The sequence below is a fragment of the Kogia breviceps genome, chromosome X (assembly GCF_026419965.1).
Source record: "Kogia breviceps isolate mKogBre1 chromosome X, mKogBre1 haplotype 1, whole genome shotgun sequence".
Taxonomy (NCBI): domain Eukaryota; kingdom Metazoa; phylum Chordata; class Mammalia; order Artiodactyla; family Physeteridae; genus Kogia; species Kogia breviceps.
This window is the reverse complement of record NC_081330.1, coordinates 6,697,821-6,712,328: the sequence shown is the minus strand read 5'-3', so window position 1 is coordinate 6,712,328 and position 14,508 is coordinate 6,697,821. Positions and strand designations below refer to the sequence as shown.

The 14,508-nt window shown below is 37.4% G+C and overlaps 1 non-coding gene across 1 annotated transcript; it reads left to right on the top strand.

Moving 5' to 3' along the window:
- The first annotated feature begins 4,228 nt into the window (after nucleotides 1–4,228).
- Nucleotides 4,229–4,335, top strand: LOC131749128 (U6 spliceosomal RNA). The gene has a single exon (XR_009333235.1). It is a non-coding gene; the product is annotated as a U6 spliceosomal RNA (small nuclear RNA).
- Nucleotides 4,336–14,508: the final 10,173 nt, after the last annotated feature.

Genomic DNA, 14,508 nt, shown 5'->3' with positions numbered 1-14,508 from the left:
ATCAGACTCATAACATTCTCAGATTTCCTCTGATATATCCCATCCTGCTAGACGAAGGCTGGATCTGCAATATACTGAGTAGCCTGAAGGTAAATGAAAAGTTCCATTAATTATCTACACATTTGATTCACTCAGCTATTGTCATTTACTCATCCATCTAGAAATTTCAAGATGGCAAATAAAAATGTTCAGTTTTGATTTATTATTTTGGCTTCATTTAGATCCGGTCACTTTTTAAGTTCTCACTCACCATAAGGTTGTTATGAATTGCCCCCTTTTTTAATAGAGGGAAAAGTAAAACATTAACAGCCTCTATATTTTCAGACAACACAATTCCGTATCAATATCAAAATCTGCATGTCCAACAAAAAGCAAAATATACACTTCAAAGTCAGATTGGGTAGCCCTCAATGCCCTGTGGAGTGATTCCAGGGGAGTGTGGTCCATGCAATTTCTGAATAATGCACATCAAATATGACTAATAGTTACAAGACTTTGGGCAGTATGTAGCATACTTGTGGATAAATGCAAGTAAGATAATATTTGGAGGTGGTTATACCTAAGATTAGAATAAAGCTAAAATGGTTTTGAGGTCAAAACATTCCAATAATAGACACTTGGAAATCTTAGTCTCTCTGGTATTCATCCCAAATCGTGGGCATGTTTCTTTCTTATATGTTTGCAATGACTGAGGTTGCTTTATTCAGGAGTTCTCAAATTTATTATAACCACAGAATCTTGTTCCAGAGTTAGCAAACTTTTCCTGTAAAGGGCACAATGTAATGCGCAAATATTCTCAACTTTGCTGGCCATGTAATCTCTCTTGCAACTATTCACCTCTGCCGTTGTAGCATGAAAGCAGTGACAATCAATACATAAATTAAGAATGGGGCTGGCTGTGTTTCAATAAAACTTTATTTACAAAAACAGGTGATGGGCTGAAGTTGGACAGTAAGTGGTAGTTTGTCAAACCCTGTTTCATTCCAATGAAATCTCACATCAAATCCCTATAGATTATAATAGTTATGAGTTGAAGTTCAAAAATACAGGTAGGTAAGGAATACCATATTCATTTCTTCTAATCATCTTCCAAATAAAAACTTCTATAATACCACTTGGCGACAGATTTTATCTCAGTAATTTTTGGATTTTAGCCCTCCCCTATCCTATGATCATATGTAGCAGCAAGACAAGGCAGTGGGTTGGACTAAGTGGGCCCCATTGTTCATATGTCATCTGTTTGTACTTGTTACCAGTAAAACTTCCATAAACAGGCCTCTTCACTCCTCACTCTGTGCTATTTGCTGCCATGCTTGAAGCACAGATACTGGTGGAAATACTGGGAACCTCCATAGTAGCACCATGCAGACATTACTTACAATGGCTTGCCATTTTAAAACCACTTCATTGATTTATTGACATATAAAAATCTGTATGTATTTAATGTACACGACTCGATGAATTTGGGGATAAGTATATACCTGTAAAATCATCGCCACCACCTTGGTCATAAACATATCCATTGTCTCCCCAAGTTTCCTCCTGCTCCCTTTATCTATCCTCTTAGCAAATTTTAAGTATACAATACAGTTTCGTTAGCTGTAGACACTATGCTCTACAGGAGATCTCCATACAAGTTATTTATCTTGTATGACTGAAACTTTGTACCCTTTGACCATGCCTCCCCACTTCCCCTTCCCCCCTTGCCCCTGGCCTCAAGAGTTCTGAACTTAGAGTTTGACTGCAGGCAGGACAAACAACTTTGTGCCTTTTCCTACTTCTGGGAATCTTTTCTTTTTGCCATGCTATTTTCACTATCATTCTCACTAGAGCATTCCCTCTTCCCCAGCAAAAGTTCTTCAAATGGATCAGGATTTTATGTAAGAAAAGAACCATGGCCTCAGCCTGTTTCTGCTTGACCCTTAAATTCACTTGAAAAGTGAATGCAATATATAGAAGTGACAAAACAATTTACTTTCTTAAGCTTCATTTTTAGAGCAGTTTTAGTTCACAACACTATTGAGAGGAAGGTACAGAGATTTCTCATATACACCATGTGCCACGCATAGCCTTCCTCATTATCAAAACCACTCACCAGAATGGTACTTTTTTCTTTTTTAACCAAGGATGAACCTACACTGACACATCATAATCACCCAAAGTCCATTGTTTACCTTAGGGTTCATTCTTGGTGCTGTACATTCCGTGGGTTAGAAGAAATGTATAATGCCATATAGCCATCATTATCATATCATATAGAGTATTTTCACTACCTTAAAAATCCTTTGTGCTCTACCTGGCAACCACTGATCTTTTTATTGTCTCCAAAGTTTTGCCTTTTCCAAAATGTCTTATAGTTGGAATCAAACAGTGTGTAGCCTTTTCAAATTGGCTTCTTTCACTTAGTAATATGCATTTAACTTTCCTCTATGTCTTTTCATGTCTTGATAACTCATTTGTTTTTAGCGCTGAATAATATTCTGTTGTCTGGATGGATCACAGTTGATCTAACCTTTCACCTTCTGAAGGACATCTTGGTTGTCTCCGGATTTTGGCAAATATGAATGATACTGCTATAAACATCCATGTGCAGGTTTTTAAGTCTGTGGGTATAAGACTTCAACTCCTTTGGATAAATACCAAGGAGCACAACTGCTCAAATGTGTGGTATGAGTATGCTTAGTTCTGTAAGAGACTGCCAAACCATTTTCCACAGTGGCTGTACCATTTTACATTCCCACCAGTAATGCACGAGCATTTCTGCTGCTCAACAATTTTGCCAGCATTTGGTTGTCAGTGTGTGGATTCTGGCCATTCTAATAGGTATGTGGTGGTATCTCGTTGTTTCAATGTTTTAATAAGTTATCTTATACAATATAAAATATGGAAATAGAGTTTCTAGAATTGAAGTATCCAGAGGCTCTCTAGACCACTGACCTCTCAGCCAGCCCTGCTTACATAGAGGTTCCTAGATGTGTTTGTAATCAATCGGTACATATCAAATTACCACAAACTTAGTGGTCTAAAACAATCCCCATTTATTAGTTCACAGTTCTGTAGATCAGATGTCCGGGCACCGTGTGGCTGGGTTCTCTGCTCAGGGTCTCACAAGGCTGTAATGAAGGGGTTGGCAGGGCTGTATTCCTTTCTGGATGCTCTGCTGAAGAATTCACTTCCAAGCTCATTCAGGTTGTTGGAAGAATTCAGTTCCCTGCAACTGTAGGGCCAAAGTCTCTATTTTCTCTCTGGCTGTAATGTGGAGGTTTCTCTCAACATCTGGAGCATGTCTGCAACTCCTTGCTATGTGGTCCCCATATGCAGTTCACAAGACTGTTTGCTTTTTTCCAGGAGCTAGCAGGAGTGTGTCTCCCTGAGAGCTCTCTCTCTGAGCAATAAGACCCAGATAGAAAGGGCTAATGTGATTAGGTAGGGCCCATCTAGGCCACCTCCCTTTCTTAAAGTTAACTATATAATATAGTGTATATACATATATAATATAACCTAAATATATATATTATATATTATATATATATTATTATAATATATAATATAACCTAAATACAGGACAGGTATCCCATCATGTTCAAAGTCCCAGAGATTCTATAGGACATGTATATGAGGGGATGGGAATCTTGGAAGACATCTTAGAATTCTGCCTATCATGCTAGGGCAGACACCAGGAACCCTAGAGTTCCTCAGATCTCAGTTTGAAAATCTCCACCTTACTCGATCATGGATCATTTTTGGCAAGGGTGCTAACTTATCAGGGATAATAGATGTTACTTTTCTCTAAAGTCTACTTTGTTCACCCTCGGTTGTCATTATCTCTTATTAATCCTCAAAAATAGCAAGTTTAGTTAGAAAACACATTCTTCCAGGATTCCTACAAGTTAAAATTTCCTCTTAGTTTACTTAAATCAGCATCTTCTCTATTCTGTTACATTTTTCATCACTAGAAATACAGCAAATTGAACATCCTGAATGTGTTTTAAAATCTCTAGAATTTAGATGTTCTCTTTTCTGTAGATAGAATAAATACACTCACTTAAAACAATGTATATTAAAGGTATACTTTTTCTCTTCCCATTCAATTTTCTTTCTCTACTTCATTTATACATTCATTTAAATTTTTCTGGGCTAAAGATACATAATCTTGGGATAGTGAGCAAGTGGAAAATAACATAAGGATAATGTATACAGTAAAAGAAGACTCAAGAATGGAACTCAGGTGCTCGTTTCAGCAACACATATACTAAAATAGGAACAATACAGAGAAGATTAGCACGGCCCCTGTGCAAGGACAACATGCAAAATCGTGAAACGTTCCATATTCTTCAGCAACATGGATTGACCTAGAGATTATCATGCTAAAGTGAAGTAAGACAGACAGAGACAGACAGCTGTCATATGATATCACTTACATGTGGATTCTAGTAAAAATGATACAAATGAACTTATTTACAAAACAGAAATAGACTCACAGACATAGAAAACAAACTTATGGTTACCAAGAGGGAAAGGGGGGTAGGGTTAAATTGGATGATTGGGATTGACATATGCACACTACTATATATAAAATAGATAACTAATAAGAACCTACTGTATAGCACAGGGAAGTCTATTCAGTACTCTCTAATGGCCTATATGGGAGAAGAATCTAAAAAAGAGTGGATATATGTATAACTGATTCACTTTGCTGTACAATGGAAACTAACACAACATTGTAAATGAACTATACTTCAGTAACAATTTTTTTAATTAAAAAAAAGAATGGAATGCAAGGGTGCACAACATTTAAGAAGAGGCTGAAGAAAATGGTCCCACATAAGCTCATGCTAAATAGTGGCCAGGAACATGTGAAAGAAGCCAAATATGCCAAATATCAACATCATCAAGTACAACAGAGAGGTCAAGTAAGTGGGGCTCCATCTACCAGCAGTCAGAACTAGAAGGATAATAGTGTCTTTCAAGAATCTGCCACAGTTCAGTCACAAGAAGACTAGCTTTCTTAGGTATTCTGAGCAAAAAGTGCTTTAATACAGGGAATTAGAGGCTTATGCAACTATTGAAAACCTGGGGTAGAAAAGAGGGCCATAGCTGATTTTTCAGGAAATCTGGAAGAAGAGGGGCTACAGGGACCTCATCACCAATAACTTCAACTGCCTTCAACCCTGAAGAAGATGATTAGTAGGCTGCCAATTTCTAAACCTCTGCCCACACATGCCACCAGAGAATAATGGCTTTTCTTTCTCGTCCACTTCCCAAATCTCATGTGAGCAGCTAGAAGAAGGAGAATATAATCCAGTATCATGGAGGCAGGTGATTCTGGAAAAGGCAGTTTCAGGATGATGGAGAGAGAAATGAGAAGGGGGTGGCCAAGTCGCCCAATAGCAAAAGACATTCATCAAGAGGCAGTTACTAACATTTTTGAGTCTCTTATATATGTTGGCACTCTCTTAGACACTTTATATGCCTTATCTCCTTTAATTTGAGGTAGGTATTATTATTCTTGTTGCACAGATAGCAAATCTGAGACCCAGTGGGTCAAAGTTGCTCAAGGTTACATGGTTAATAAATGCAAGAATGGTGATAGGAATCCAAGTCTGTCTTCAAAACCCCTGCATAGTCCAACTGATTACCTACATTATATCCAATAAGGTAAAAGACAACTGACAAAGTTACATAAAATGATGAAAATTTCCAGTATCAAAATTTTAATACTGTATAATGGTCAAAGATATCTTGAACAATAACATGTACTCCATTCTGTATATTTATATTCTTGATAAGTACAAGCTTGAACATTAAATACTTGTAAATGACAAGTGCACTCCCACAGGTCTTGCCTCTTCAGCCTACCCCACAGCTGGGACTACTGCAGTTCATGTGACTTCTCCAGAAAGGCAGACCCACTAAGGTTACCCCAGTCCCTGCTTTACTGGAAAATCCTGGATCTCAGTAAACTTTTTTTAAAGGGTGCTTTTGTGATGGTACATATTTTGGTATTACTTGTTATTAAATCAGCTGCCAAAAAATTAGGATTGATTTCAGTCTTGAAAAATCTTTATTGTAACCTCACCAAGATAAATGCATGTCTCATTTATCCAGTTTAGCTGAATATATAGATTGGAATATGTTGTGTATCTGCAACTTGGCCACATTACATTAATTAGACTGTAGGCCCATGATCCCTTATTGAATTTTCTTGCTTATATTATTAATACACAAACACAATGTTATTTTTGCTGTTGTAATTCTCAAAGCATCAAACTATTTGCATATCATTATTATTTTGATAATTTAATGACTTGCTTTTTAATGCATTTTTAATGGAACAGGAAACTTTTCATCCCAATATAAGTTATGGAAATCACAGCTAAAACTGTCCTTTAGTCAGATTGTGATACTGTTTTTCCTAAAAACTGCTTAATTTTCACAACAATAGAACTATGGTTATATTTAGATTCCTCACTAGCTCTTTCAAAGTATATATATCTATTGATATTTCTATATTTCTATTGATAACTATAATTTAACCATATAAGTTCAAGGAACATTTAAATTCTCTCAATTTATATTGGAGATGAAGTTGCAAACTAATTCAAACTGAATTTTAAGGACTGGAGAGATCATTGGGATCAAAAAAACCCTTGAATTAAAACAAAAAGGAGTTGACATTGAATTAGACCTATGTAGAAACCCCACAAAATGAGGTGAGAACCTGAGCAGTTACATAAATTTAATTGCAATATATGTTTATCTATACAAAATAAATCATCATACAGAAGCCTAATAAACCATAAAAGTACATTAGGTTCCACTTGATAATTATAAATGATTTTACTTCATTTACTTTTCAAACTGATTTTGTTAATTTTGACTTAATTCTGCTTTGTATGTATAACAAACCTTCAGTATCTCCTTTAATCAAAATCTGACAGCTCTACAGAGAAAAAAAGTGCGCATCAAATTCCTAATGAGTGCAATTTACAATATAAGGAGGAATAATCACATTCAGCACTTTCTTTCTAAGGAAATCACTTGGGAATTACTTAGAAAGATCCAGTGATTTCTAAAACTTGCAATGTATCACTATCTAGGCTTGTAAAGAAATAAAAGTAAAAGAGTTCCTGGTTATTCTGCAGCCTCAACTCCAGTAAAATCCCAGGTTATATTTAGCCCTGAAATTTTAAATTCCTATAAGTGTTAGTAACTTTTAAATATCTCTTTCCCATGTATTATTACTAGTATAAAAATAACTCATGTGATAATTGGAGAGATATTACACATACTGAGTTTCATTTATGAGAATATTTCACATGCTTTTAATTTGTTTTGACATGAATTATTGTCTTGAATAAGTCTATAGTCAAAGGATGACAATCTGCATCTTGCATTCTCTCCATCAAAAATAATTATTAAGTGTGACTTTTTTATACAGACAGCTCATACAATTCAATATCAAAAAAACAAACAGTGCAATCAAAGAATGGGCAGAAGACCTAAATAGATATTTCTCCAAAGAAGACATCCAGCTGGCCAACAGCCACATGAGAAGATGCTTCACATCACTAATTATTAGCGAAATGCAAATCAAAACTACAATGAGGTTTCACCTCACACCAGTCAGAATGGCCACCATCAAAAAGTCTACAAGTAACAAATGCTGGAGAGGGTGTGGAGAAAAGGGAACACTCCTACACTGTTGATGGGAATGTAAATTGGTGCAGCCACTATGGAAAACAGTCTATAGGATCCTTAAAAAGCTGAAAAGAGAGCTACCATATGATCCAGCAATCCCACTCCTGGGTATATATCAAGAAAAGATGAAAACTCTAATTCGAAAGGAAACACAACAATATTCATAGCTGCACTATTTACAGTAGTCAAGATATGGAAGCAATCTAAATGTGCATCAACAGATAAATGGTTGAAGAAGATGTGGTGTGGAACCTTCAAAATGGTGGAGGAGTAAGACATAGAGATCACCTTCCTTCCCACAAATACATCAAAAATACATCTACATGTGGAACAACTACAAAATACCTACTGAATGCTGGCAGAAGACCTCAGACTTCCCCAAAGGCAAGAAAATCCCCACATACCTGGGTAGGGCAAAACAAAAAAGAAAAAACAGAGACAAAAGAATAAGGATGGGACCTACACCTCTGGGAGGGAGCTGTGAAGGAGGAAAAGTTTCCACACACAAGGAAGGCCCTTCACTGGCAGAGATGGGGGGTGGGTGAGGGGGAAAATTCAGAGTCACCTTGGAGAGCACAGCAACAGGGGTGCAGAGGGCAAAGCGGAGAGATTCCCGCCCAGAAGGTCCATGCTAACCAGCACTCACCAGCCTGAGAGGCTTGTCTGCTCACCTACCAGGGCGGGTGGGGGCTGGGAGCTGAGGCTCAGGCTTTGGGGGTCAGATCTCAGGGAGAGGACTGGGGTTGGCTGTGTGAACACAGCCTGAAATGGGCTATTGTGCCACAGGTAGCCAGGAGGGAGACCAGGAAAAAATCTGGACCTGCCTAAGAGGCGAGAGACCATTGTTTCGGGGTGCGCAAGGAGAGGGTATTCCATCCCCGTGTATCCACAGAGGGCAGAGCACCACCGAAATGAGCTCCAGAGACAGGTGTGAGCCATGGCTATCAGCTCAGACCACACAGACAGGCATGAAATGCTAATGCTGCTGCTGCAGCCACCAAGAATCCTATGTGCAAGCACAGGTAACTATCCATACACAACACCCTGGGAGCCTGTGCTGCCCGCCACTGCCAGGGTCCCGTGACCCAGGGACAACTTCCCCAGGAGAACACTCAAACACTCGGCAAGCCTCAGGATGTTGCTTTGTCATGCTGGCCTCTGCCGCTGCAGGCTCGCCCTGCATTCCAATTATAACTATTGTACCCCTACCTCCCCACAGCCTGAATGAGCAAGAGCACCCTAATTAGCCACTGCTTTAACCCCTTCCTGTCTGGGTGGAGAGGAGATACCTGAGAGTGGGACCAAATCCAAAGCTGAACCCCAGGAGCTGTGCAAACAAAGAAGAGAAAGGGAAATTTCTCTATGCAGCCTCAGGAGCAGTGGATTAAATCCCCACAATCAACTTGATGTACCCTGCATCTGTGGAATACCTGAATCAACAATGAATGTTCCCAAAATTCAGGTGGTGGGCTTTGCGAGCAAGAATAGACTTGGGGTTTGCTTTCTGTGTCTAATTTGTTTCTGGTATTATGTTTATTTTACTTTAGTTTTTAGCACTTGTTATCATTGGTGGATTTATTTATTGGTTTGGTTGCTCTCTTCTTTTTTTAATTTATATTATTTGTTTTATTTTAATAATTGTTTCCATCTGTTTTTCTCCCTTTTCTTCTGAGCCGTGTGGCTGACAGGGTCTTGGTGTTCTGGCTTGGTGTCAGGCCTGAGCCTCTAAGGTGGGAGAGCCAAGTTCAGGACATTGGACCACCAGAGACCTCCCAGCTCCACATAATATCAATTGGCGAGGGATCTCCTGGAGATCTCTGTATCAACGCTAAGACCCAGCTCCACCCAAAAGCCAGCAAGCTCCAATGCTGGATGCCCCATGCCAAACAACACACAAGACAGGAACATAACCACAGCCATTACGAGAGGCTGCCTAAAATCATACTAAATTCACAGACACCCCAAAACACACCACTGGACATGGCCCTGCCTACCAGAAAGACAAGATCCAGCCCCACCCACCAGAACACAGGCACAATTCCCCTCTACCAGGAAGCCTACACAAGCCACTGAACCAAACTCACCCACTGGGGACAGACACCAAAAACAACGGGAACTATGAACCTGCAGCTTGTAAAAAGGTGCGCCCAAACATGGTGAGTTAAACAAAATGAGAAGACAGAGAAATACACAGCAGATGAAGGAGCAAGGTAAAAACACACCAGACCAAACAACTGAAGAGGAAAGAAGCAATCTACCTGAAAAAGAATTCAGAGTAATGATAGTAAAGATAACCCGAAATCTTGGAAATAGAATTGAGAAAATACAAAAAGAGGTTTAACAAAGACCTAGAAGAACTAAAGAGCAAACAAACAATGATAAACAACATAATAAATGAAATTAAAAATTCTCTAGAAGGAATCAATAGCAGAATAACTGAGGCAGAAGAACGGATAAGTAACCTGGAAGATAAAATAGTGGAAATAACTAAAACAGAGAAAAATAAAGAAAAAAGAATGAAAAGAATTGAAGACAGACTCAGAGACCTCTGGGACAACATTAAATGCACCAACATTCAAATTAGAGGGGTCCCAGAAGAAGAAGAGAAAAAGAAAGGGTCTGAGAAAATATTTGAAGATATTATAGTTGAGAACTTCCCTAATATGGGAAAGGAAATAGTCAAGTCCAGGATGCACAAAGAGTCCCATACAGGATAAATCCAAGGAGAAACATGCCAAGACACATATTACTCAAACTATCAAAAATTAAATACAAAGAAAAAATATCAAAAGCAGCAAGGGAAAAACAACAAATAACATATAAGGGAATCTCCATAAGGTTAACAGCTGATCTTTCAGCAGAAACTCTGCAAAGCAGAAGGGAGCGGCAGGACATATTTAAAGTGATGAAAGGGAAAACCCTACAACCAAGATTACTCTAGCAAGCAAGGATCTCATTCAGATTCGACAGAGAATGTAAAACATTTGTAGACAAGCAAAAGCTAAGAGAATTCAGCACCACCAAGCCAGCTTTACAACAAATGCTAAAGGAAGTTCTTTAGTCAGGAAACACAAGAGAAGGAAAAGACCTACAAAAACAAACCCCCCCAAATTAAGAAAATGGTAATAGGAACATACCTATCAATCATTACCTTACATGTAAATGGATTAAATGCTCTAACCAAAAGACACAAACTTGCTGAATGAATACAAAAACAAGACCCATATATATGCTGTCTACAAGAGATCCACTTCAGACCTAAGGACACATACACAATGAAAGTAAGGGGATGGAAAAAGATATTCCATGCAAATGGAAATCAAAAGAAAGCTGGTATAGCAATTCTCATATCAGACAAAATAGACTTAAAATAAAGACTATTACAAGAGACAAAGACGGACACTACATATGATAAGAGATCAGTCCAAGAAGAAGATATAACAATTGTAAATATTTATGCACCCAACATAGGAGCACCTCAATACATAAGGCAGATGCTAATAGCCATAAAAGGGGAAATCAACAGTAACACAGTCATAATAGGGGACTTTAACACCCCTCTTTCACCAATGGACAGATCATCCAAAATGAAAATAAATAAGGAAACACAAGCTTTAAATGACACATTAGTCCAGATGGACTTAATTGATATTTATAGAACATTCCATCCCAAAACAACAAAATACACTTTCTTCTTAAGTGCTTGTGGAACATTCTCAATGATAGATCATATCTTGGGTCACAAATCATGCCTTTAATATTTAAGAAAACTGAAATCATATCAAGCATGTTTTCCGACCACAATACCATGAGAGTAGATATCAATTAAGGGAAAAAATACTGTAAAAAATACAAACACAATGAGGCTAAACAATATGCTACTAAATAACCAAGAGATCACTGAAGAAATCAAAGAGGAAATAAAAAAATACCTAGAAAAAAATGGCAATGAAAACACGACGACCCAAAACATATGGGATACAGCAAAAGCAGTTCTAAGAGGGAAGTTTCTAGCAATACAATCCTACCTCAAGAAACAAGAAACATCTCAAATAAACAACCTAACCTTACATCTAAAGCAATTCGAGAAAGAATAGCAAAAAAATAGCAAAACCAAAAAACAAAACCAAAATAAAACAAAAACCCAAAGATAGTAGAAGGAAAGAAATCATAAATATCAGATCAGAAGTAGATGAAAAAGAAATGAAGGAAACAATAGCTAAGACCAATAAAACTAAAAGCTGGTTCTTTGAGAAGATAAACAAAATTGATAAACCCTTAGCCAGACTCATCAAGAAAAAGGAGAGAGGAAGCAAATCAATAGAATTAGAAATGAAAAAGAAGTAACAACTGACACTGCAGAAATACAAAGGATCATGAGAGACTACTACAAGCAACTATATGACAATAAAATGGACAACCACGAAGAAATGTACAAATTCTTAGAAAAGCACAACCTTCTGAAACTGAACCAGGAAGAAGTAGAAAATATAAACAGACCAATCACAAGCACTGAAATTGAGACTGTGATTAAAAATCTTCCAACAAACAAAAGCCCAGAACCAGATAGATTAATTATTTCAGACATTTAGAGAAGAGCTAACACCTATCCTTCTCAAACTCTTCCAAAATATAGCAAAGGGAGGAACACTCCCAAACTCATTCTATGATGCCACCATCAGCCCGATACCAAAGCCAGACAAAGGTGTCACAAAAAAAGAAAACTACAGGCCAATATCACTGATGAACATAGAAGCAAAAATCGTGAACAAAATACTAGAAAATAGAATCCAGCAGCACATTAAAAGGATCATACACCAAGATCAAGTGGGATTTATCCCAGTGATGCAAGGATTCTTCAATTTATGCAAATCAATCAATGTGATACACCACATTAACAAATTAAGGAATAAAAGCCGTATTATCATCTCAATAATGCAGAAAAAGATTTCAACAAAATTCAGCACCCATTTATGATTAAAAACTCTCTGGAAAGTGGGTCTAGAGGGAACATACCTCAATATAATACAGGCCCTGTTTGACAAACCCACAGCAAACATCATACTCAATGGTGAAAAACTGAAACCATTTCCACTAAGATCAGGAACAAGGCAAGGATGTTCACTCTTGCTACTCTTATTCAACATAGTTCTGTAAGTCCTAGCTGCAGCAATCAGAGAAGAAAAAGAAATAAAAGGAATACAAATTGGAAAAGACTAAATAAAACTCTCACTGTTTGCCGATGATATGATATTATATATAGACAATCCTAAAGATGCCACCAGAAAACTATTAGAACTAATCAGTGAATTTGGTAAGGTTGCAGGATACAAAATTAATGCACAGAAATCTCTGACATTCTTATACACCAACAATGAAAAATCAGAAAGAGAAATTAAGGAAACATTCCCATTTACCATTGCAACGAAAAGAATAAAATACCTAGGAATTAACCTACCTAAGGAGGTGAAAGTCTTGTACTCAGAAAACTATAAAACAGTGATGAAATTAATCAAAGTTGACATAAACAGATGGAGACATATACCATGTTCTTGGATTGGAAGAATCAATACTGTGAAAATGAATATACTACCCAAAACAATCTACAAATTCAATGCAATGCAATCCCTATCAAACTACCAATGGCATTCTTCACAGAATTAGAACAAAAAATTTTCCAATTTGTATGGAAACACAGAAGACCCCGAATAGCCAATGCAATCTTGAGAAAGAAAAACAGAGTTGGAGGAGTCAGGCTCCCTGACCTCAAACTATACCACAAACCTTCTGTAATCAAGACAGTATAGTACTGGCACAAAAACAGAAATATAGATCAATGGTACAGGATAGAATGTCCAGAGATAAACCCACAACATATGGGCACCTAATTTACAACAAAGGAGGCAAGAACATACAATGGAAAAAAGACAGCCTCTTCAATAAGTGGTACTGGGAAAACTGGACAGCTACATGTAAAAGAATGAAATTAGACCACTACCTAACACCATACACAAAAATAAACTCCAGATGGATTAAAGACTTAAATGTAAGACCAGACACTATGAAACTCTTAGAGGAAAACATAGGAAAAACACTGACATAAACCACTGCAAGATCTTTTTTGACCCACCTCATAGAGTAACAGAAATAAAAACAAAAATAAACAAATGGGACTTAATTAAAAGCTTTTGCACAGCAAAGGAAACCATAAACAAGACAACCCTCAGAATGGGAGAAAATATTTGCAAATGAAATAGCAGACAATGGATTAATCTCCAAAATATACAAACAGCTCATGGAACTCAATATCAAAAAACACTCTAGTTAAAAAATGGGTGGAAGACCTAAATAGACATTTCACCAAGGAAGACATACAGATGGCCAAGAGGCACATGAAAAGATACTCAACATCACTAATTATTAGAGAAATGCAAATCAAAACTACAGTGAGGTATCACCTCACACCAGTCAGAATGGCCATTATCAAAAAATGTAGAAACAATAAATGCTGTAAAGGGTGTGGAGAAAAGGGAACCCTCCTGAACTGTTGGTGGGAATGTAAATTGATACAACCACTATGGAAAACAGTATGGAGGTTCCTTAAAAAACTAAAAATAGAGCTATCATATGACCCAGCAATCCCACTACTGGGCATATCCCCAGAGAAAACCATAATTCAAAAATAGACATGTACCACAATGTTTATTGTAGCACTATTTACAATAGCCAGGACATGGAACCAACCTAAATGTCCATTGACAGATGAATGGATAAAGAAGATGTGGCACATGTATACAATGTAATATT